This window comes from Megascapheus bottae, chromosome 7 (assembly GCF_031878675.1).
Source record: "Megascapheus bottae isolate mThoBot1 chromosome 7, mThoBot2.hap1, whole genome shotgun sequence".
In the NCBI taxonomy this organism is placed as follows: domain Eukaryota; kingdom Metazoa; phylum Chordata; class Mammalia; order Rodentia; family Geomyidae; genus Megascapheus; species Megascapheus bottae.
In genome coordinates, this window is record NC_143515.1 from 1,497,247 (window position 1) to 1,505,877 (window position 8,631).

The window sequence follows — 8,631 nt, forward strand, 5'->3', positions numbered from 1 at the left end:
CTCTCTAAATACATATTGATATATTCTTATACTTATGTTTATATCAATTATAATTCTATGGTTTCTGTTTAGGACTATACCAGGGAAAGCTTTTGTGTGTGACTTTTACGGCAAAATTGACTTTTTAATAAAATGAGGTCTTAATATGGTAAAAAATGAATAAAAGGTTGAAAATTCACATTAGTTAGAACCAAACAAGCTGGTAGAATTATAAAGAAACTTCTAACTTTCATTTGTTTAATGACAATTGGCCATGCACTATTATTATCTCTGTAAATCAAACAAAATTGCTTTGGGAAGAAATAATATCTGAATTAAGGGGTCTTTGTAAGACTATGTTGAGGTGGGTTCCAGGATTGTTTCAATAGTGCAGAAAGTTAAATTCGAAGAGACAACCAGGAGGGAGTATTCCTCTCTCTGTCTCTGTCTCTGTCTCTCTCTCTCTCTTTCTCTCTGTCTGTCTCTGTCTGTCTCTGTCTGTCTCTCTTTGTCTCTTCTCTCTCTCTCTCTCTCTCTCTCTCTCTCTCTCTCTCTCTCTCTCTCTCTCTCTCTCTCTCTCTCTCTCCCATATAACTACTTTTTTTTCTGAAAATTGAACTAAAAGCTGAGCTCTGTTAGCTTATGCCTGTGGTCTTCACTACTCAGGAGGCTGAGATATGAAGATGGTAGTTTGAAGCTAGCCTAGGAAAGAAAGTCTGAGATAAACTAGCAAAATGTCAGAAGTAAAGTTGTGGCTCAAGTGGTAGAGAGAGTACGAGCCTTGGGTGAAAAAGCGAGGGAGGAGATGGAGTTCCTGAGTTCAAGCCCCAGAATTGAAGCAAGAAAGTAAGCAAGCTGATTTAACCAAGGAGTTACGCATCTTTTTCTTTTCATCAAATTGTGATCTGCAGGCTCACCAGCATTAACGGGAAGATAATAAGTACTAAAAATCTCGTCTGGCGATTTTCCTGAGCTGTTGGGAAATGGAGCCAGCCACATGAACTGGGACAAGGGGAGAGGGAAGGTTTGTCACCCAAGATTGAAGGAAGATGTCCATCCTTATCAGTTAAGATACGTACATATCCACTTTGCGTCGTTATAAACTTTATTTAGCTGCACCCACAGGTTGAGCATGCCTATTTTGATAATGAAAAAATGTTTCAGAATCTGCAAATTTTGAACAATGATATGATTTTGATGAGATGAAAATCCATGCCTGGATTCCCATGAAAGATTGTACATGAAATGCAAGCACTGAAAATACTGAATAAAATTTTCTTCAATCTTTGCATAAAGTATGTGTGAAATATAAATGTATTTTGTATTTAAACCTGGTTATCACTCTAAAGATAGTGGATTATGTATGTACAAATGTCCCCAAATCTGAATATCTGTTACATGAAACAAAATCAGTCAGATGCCAGTGGCTCTATCATCCTAGCTACCCAATAGGCTGAGATTTGAGGATTGTGGTTCAAAGCCAGGCCATGAAGGAAAGCCTATGAGACTCTCATTTTCAATTAACCAGCAAAAAGCTGGAAACGGAGGTGTGGTTCAAGTGGCAGAGTACCAGTCTTGAGTGAAAAAGTCAAGCCTCAGTTTTAGCATGTACACACACACACACACACACACACACACACACAGGTGTACACGCGTGCCAATGTACATAGACTTCAAATTCCAAATTTAATTCTCCAAATATTTAAGAAAAAAATTATTACCTACTTATTATTACCTAGCTACCCAGGACTCATTTTCAAAATACTGTGTCCCTGAGAGCACACTTAGGAAGGAAGGGCGGGTGGAGCCCTGTGCCAGGACAAAACACCCAGTTCTTTGCCAACTTCTGCTGTGCGATGACTGATTTGTTAATTGAGCTGCCCTCCTTAGGTCTGTAAGAGGCAACCTCTACACCCTGCAGAGCAGAGGATCGAGCATGCCTCAGAAACAGAAGAATCCTCTGGAGTACTGAGTAATAAGTTATTTTGAGACACATTTTTGAAGGATTTTCATATATTTTCTACAGAACAATAGGTGTTATCCAAAGCTTGAGAGGATCCAGAATTGTAGTTCAGATTTGGTTACATTAGGGGAGGGGGAAATACCTGCATTATCATAAAAAACCAAAACCAAAACAAAAGTTTTGTTTTTGTTTTTGCCAGTCCTGGAGTTTGAACTCAGGGACCGTGCATTGTCCTTGGACACTTTTTGCTGAAGGCTAGCCCTCTACCACTTGAGTCACAGTTCTACTTCTGGCTTTTTCCACATATGTGGTACTGAGGAATCAGATCTAGGGCTCTTGGCCTCAAGTTATCCTTCTTATCCAATTGGATATTGTACCAAGGTTGTTTTTTTTGGTTGGTCCTGGCTTGAACTCAGGGCATGAGCACTGTCCTTGGGCTTTCTCAGGGCTGGAGCTCTACCACTTGAGCCACAGAACCACTTGCAGCTTTTTTCTATGTATGTGGTACTGAGGAATCGAAGCCCGGTCTTCATGCATGCCAGGCAAGCACTCTACCACTAGGCCAAACTCCTGGCCCCAATGTTTGTTTTTTTGAGCTTAGCTTATCTCACTCAACATCATCTTTCATTCATTTGTTTGATCAACATGAAAAGTATGGCTTAGAGAATAACAGTAACGCAGTAATAGGGACCAGGAGTTTGGCCAATGGTAGAGTGCTTGCCTACCATACACGAAGACACAGGTTTGCCGTAGCTCATGTGGTAGAGCTTGAGAAAGTCCAAGGACAGTGCTGAGGCCCTGAGTTCAGTTTCCAGGACTGGCATTAAAAAACAAAGTAATGCTGAGAATGGTAGCCAGGCTCCAGCATCCATGATCTTAGTGATTCCACTGTGTACAGACAACCAGCACATCAACATTTTTAGATACTTAAACTGACCTTCAACAGGAGACAAAGAAGAGAATGCCTATGACCATAAAACAGTCTCATAATCTCTCAAAAAGCAGCTTGAATCTCTGGGCTTGAATCTCAATGTCAGTGGTGAGAGACAGGAGATAACTGAGTTCTTATCCTGGGCAATAGCTGGAGCTTTTAACTGTATTATGAAGAAGTCTTTCAATGTTGCTGTTATTGTAATCTGTTCTTATTTCATGTTAGCATGACAAGCAGCACATGCTTTCTCAGAAGGACAGTGGTTGCAGGATGAGAGGTCGGTCAGTCCTCCTTGGTCCATGTCTTTGCCTTCCGCATTACAGTTGCTGATCTTGCCCTCTGCTTCTGCCTCCACACCCACGTCCACCTACCATCAGGGAAGTATTGCGGAATACTTCACTAGAGGTTGCATATTCTGAGAGTAAACACGTCATTCAAGATTCACCCTGAGTCACTTTTTAGTCATTGTTGTTTCAAGTGAAGAGAATATATCTACCCTAAGAGTGTTCCATAGATGGTTCTCAAAGAGAGGGAAAAAGGCTGGATGGTGGTGGTTCATGCTAGTAATTCCAGCTACTTGGAAGGCTGAGATCTGAGGATTGTGGTTCAAAGCTAGCCTAGGCAAGAAAGTCTGCAAGTCTCTTATCTCCAACTAACCACCAGAAAACCAGAAGGGGAACTGTGGATCAAAATGGTAGAACATTACCCTTGAGCAAAAGAGCTCAGGGTCAGTGCCCAGGCCCAGAGTTTAAGCTCTATGACTGAATACCCACCCCTCCCCAATCTTTATAAGCATGAATTTGGTCTCTTGATATGTGACTTGTCATTTATTCTACAATTTTTTCACAAAAGTATTTGATTAGATTAATGAAGAGCAAGGAATCCTGATTCCTGGATGCTGGTAGGAGGTTCTGATTTATGAAGTGTGAGGAGAGAACTGGAGCTCTGGAGTTTTACAAACCATCCAAAACTTTCCCTCGGAAATAGTAATCTGCCTACGAAGAAAAGAACCACAAACACTTGACACTGTGTTAGAAATGAACTATACAACTTTGCACAGGGGGTGGGAGAGGGGAGCGAGGAGGGGAAAAGCTGGGAAAGAATGAGGGAGGGAGTGACACTAGTGAAAAGGAAATGTACTCATTTCTTGACTTAGGTAACTGTAACCCTTCTGCACATCATCAATAAAATAATAATAATAATAATAAAGAACCTAGGGCATAGGTTTACAATAAAATAATAATAATAATAAAGAACCTAGGGCATAGGTTTACAATAAAATAATAATAATAATAATAATAATAATAATAAAGAACCTAGGGCATAGGTTTACAATAAAATAATAATAATAATAATAATAATAAAGAACCTAGGGCATAGGTTTACAATAAAATAATAATAATAATAATAATAATAATAATAAAGAACCTAGGGCATAGGTTTACAATAAAATAATAATAATAATAATAATAATAATAATAATAATAATAAAGAACCTAGGGCATAGTTGCCAGTTTAGATAAAGGGTTAGACATCCAGTCTTTTTGGTATTTATATGGTGGTGGAGAGGCTGAGTCCTGCAGCAAATCCCCTGAATCTTGAGGGACACTTGCAAATGAGTTACCCACTAACCCCCCTGCCTCGATTCTGGCTTTCTCATGTATGTTAGAGAGCTTGCATCCTACCTGAAAGAAATCGTTGGAGTCTGACTACTGCTCCTCTAGAGAGCTGTCTCTAATCCATTCTGTCCTTCACATGCCAGGGGCACTGCCCTCATTCAAATCTTGTTCTGTCTCCTCTTCCACTTTACAATTATTTTCCATCTGGTTCACTACTTTCATCTTTCCCTTTATATATTCCTAAATTTGCACACATACATCATTTTCTGTACAAATCCTGGGTCTTGAACTCAAGACCTGGGTGCTATCGCTGAATCAACGCTAGCACTCTACCATTTGAGCTATATATACTTACACTTCTGGCTATTTTTATGATTACTATTATTATCATTATTACTGATTAATTGGAGTTAAGACCCTCACAGATTTTCTTGCTTGGGCTTGGCTGGCTTTGAACCATGATCTGAGCCTCCTGAATAGCTATAATTACAGGCATGAGCCACAGGCAAATGTCTTCACCTGGCATGTGAAGCGGTAAAGAAGGAAACTCATTATTGTTGCAGTAGGTGTAAAGAAGTATGTCTGGATTCACATGGGAGAGAGACGTTCACCAATGCAGTTGTCAAATTTCAAGCCAAAGAGATGCAGACATCTATATTATTTACAGGGAAAGACTTGAAACCAAGAAACGCCAAGATCAAACAGGAGATGAAACCAGTGCTAAGGGTGCCATCTCTTCCACCCCCAGGTTCAGGAGATGAAAGCCTGGCGTCTCTGCAGTAGCATGGAGGAGCGTCAGCATGAACGCGGAAAACTGACCTTTTCATTTCACTTTCAGTGTTTTATTTTTTGTCGTAAAGAAAGTAAATGATTGAAGATAACATAATTTTAGGGTGTGTTGTTTGGTTTAGATATACTTCTAATTAGATAATTGTGATGTCAGATTTATTTTGAAAGGCAAGGAAGCTGAGTCAAGTGTGTATCCCAATTAAGGGTTCTAATTTTATGTTATATTTTTATATCTTTAGCTTTAAAAATGTACTTTCTGGGTCTTTGTAGTCATAGGAAATGTAGGAAATGTTTGTGAAAAGTGCCGTTACTTAATGGACATTTTACTGTATCAACTAAAATACAATGCAAAGAAGTGTCCTGTAAAACTGAATGCTATGTAGGTTAAATTATTTCCAATGGCAAAATCTGGGCTTGATGTTGGTGAACAGAAACTGGATTGTGTGGCAGGCATTGTGTGTGCTCAAGCTCTGTGAACGTGAACAAATGTTTCAGGACTGTAATGGATTTGCTTGGATCCAGCCACATTGTTCCCTGCGCTTAAACCAGAGCTCACATGGTATGCTGATGGCCATTCCCTGTACCTGGGCTATTTTCACCCAAATAGAATGATACGGTGGAATGCTTTCTTGACTTCAGTGTATTCACATGCCCTGTTGGTCTCGTCCCCACACCTGATACAACGAGTAAACTTTGCTAGAGCCTCTACTTGTTAAGTATTTTTAAAATACAGGCACAGAAGGCATGCTCTAAAGGTGACTGCACTTTAAAACTCCCTTCCTCGCATGGTAGGATCCAGAGTCAAAATCACTTCCCTAAGAGCTAGGCAAGTTTTAACATAATTTTTCTAGTTTTGTATTTCCCTGCTCTTTAATGGTTTTTTTACCCTGTAACTTGAAATGCCGACTATAATTTGCTAATAACGGGGAAGTACCACTCCCATTAAAGAAATGGAGGCCAGGGCTGGGAGTTTGGCCTAGTGGTAGAGTGCTTGCCTAGCATGCACGAAGACCCGGATTCGATTCCTTGGTACCACATATATGGAAAAAAAAGAAGCCAGAGTGGTGCTCTGGCTCAAGTGGTAGAGCTCTACCCTTGTGAAAATCCAAGGACAGTGCTCAGACCCTGAGCCTAAGCCTAAGCCTGGCAAAAAAAAAAAAAAAGAAATAGAGGCCACAACTGGCTAAGACCATATGACTGTCAAGGCCACTTTATCAATTGAACCATCCCTTCCGCTCTTTTGACTATAGTTATTTTGCCAGATAGGGTTTTGTGTTTTAGCCCAAGCCATCTCCCCTTCTCTGGGGTAACAGGTTCATGCTTCCATGAATAGTTTATTGGTCAAGATGGGATCTCATTAACTTATTGTGTCCCAAGTAGCTGGGTTTATAGACATGAACCACTGTATATGGCCATGGGTACTGATTTTCTTGATTCCATTAATGTCCTCTGTAAGGTGCCAGAATGTCATCCAAGAAAGACAATTTATATATTGTTCTGAGAGATGATAGTATATATTGCCTCAAGACTGGTGTGAGGTACAATATTTCTACTGGACATGTGAATATCCTTCAGGAATGAGGAGGTTTATTTCAATTTCACTGAGTACTCTAAGCACTAATTATATTTACCTTGAAAGATGGCCTCCTAAATCAAACCCAAAGAATGATATTCCAAATTGCAATAGCACAGTTTAATATAATATCATTACATTTAAAACATTTACATATATAGGCAAATCTACTTATTTTAAGCATAGCTTTATATAATATTTTGACAGAGAAAAATATACGTTTTAAGACCATTATATGCATCTGTCTGTTCAGTAGCAAACTTAAATTATACATTACAGCAAATTTCTAATAAATTATACATTAAAAATTTCTTGAAGACTAAGAAAAAAGGAAAGGTCACAACTTATCTTTAAAATATGTTAACTCACTATTTCCAAATGAAAAGCTAATAGCCATTATATTAGATTCATTCATTTCAAGCTTACATTCATTTGATGTTTAGATAAAATTCATTATTTATAAATGCAGTAATGAAAGTATGTTTTGGCACATTTGAAGACTTAATTGAGTCTAGCTACAAGCTCGAGAGTCTGATTGCATGAGAACACACTAAAATGACATAAGAAAATGTTACTGGAAAAGTATGAAAATAAAATATTGGTTTAACTCTATATCCACAGGTTTTACCTTCAAGGGTTAAGACAGCCAGGATTTGAACTGCTTGAAGATGGACTTAGAAAATCAGGTCCCTAAAGTGGTAGTAAGAGTTCAGGGCCTGGACATGACCTATGATGTCACTACAGAGCTGATATTCTCCATCCATAGAGTTTCCACCTCCTTGGAAACTGGTGGGAAATCTACCCATAAATATGCATAAACAAATAAAGACATTGAAACTCTTATTTTAGTCCTTGTGATTTTTTTGTTTTTTAAATACCATCATTTTAGTATTTATTAAGTATTTGTGGATTTAAAAATAAAGTCTGAGAATCTGTAGGAAAAAAGAGAAATAAAAAAACATTGTTTATTAACTTCGAGTATTTTATCTGGTTTTAATTTTGGGGACAGGAAAAATACTTCCCTCATGTTTTTCTATTGTTATAAATGAATTTAATATAAGAATTCTTTAGTATAAATATTCCTAATTTTTTCTACTGGATTTATATATGGTTATTTGTTTGGATAATTATTTGATTGTTGTACAGAAGGGTAATATATAATAGACAAAAGTGTCTCAAGTTGAAGAAAAAATTGCGGTGGTGGAGCAGATAAGAATTATTATTTGGGAAGTGTCCTGAAAAGCACAGTGTTTCTGAAATACCGTGTTTGCCAGGAACTACATTCACATCAGTTAATTCCTTTTACATATTTAATGTTTATTTTTTCTGTTGTTGATTTCCTTTCCCTGACTCTTTCCTCAACCTATGTCTGAATACTTGCAAGTACATCCTGATACTGAGCTGGTGCTGAGCAAATTGACCAACAGAATTTTCTTTTTATCTAGGCATATGTGATGATTAGTAAAGATTTTGAGTATGATGTCATGATTCTCATCAAGTTTTGGCAAAGCACTGAAAAGAGACATTATTATAGCATGCAAGATGATTTAATTTCACATTGTAAAAATTACCCTGTCAATTTAATTCATGCTTTGTAACAAAGGAGATATATTCGACATTTTGAGATAAATTCCAATTGAAACCTATAAAAAAGAATTCTAAGAGTCAGGAACACAGATTTTATACTTGGTGCTAGAAATTCAGTTAATATCACTTCATTTATGAATGGAAAAAGAAGAAATGCTGTTTTAAAAAAGGTGCTTTTGTTTCTACAATT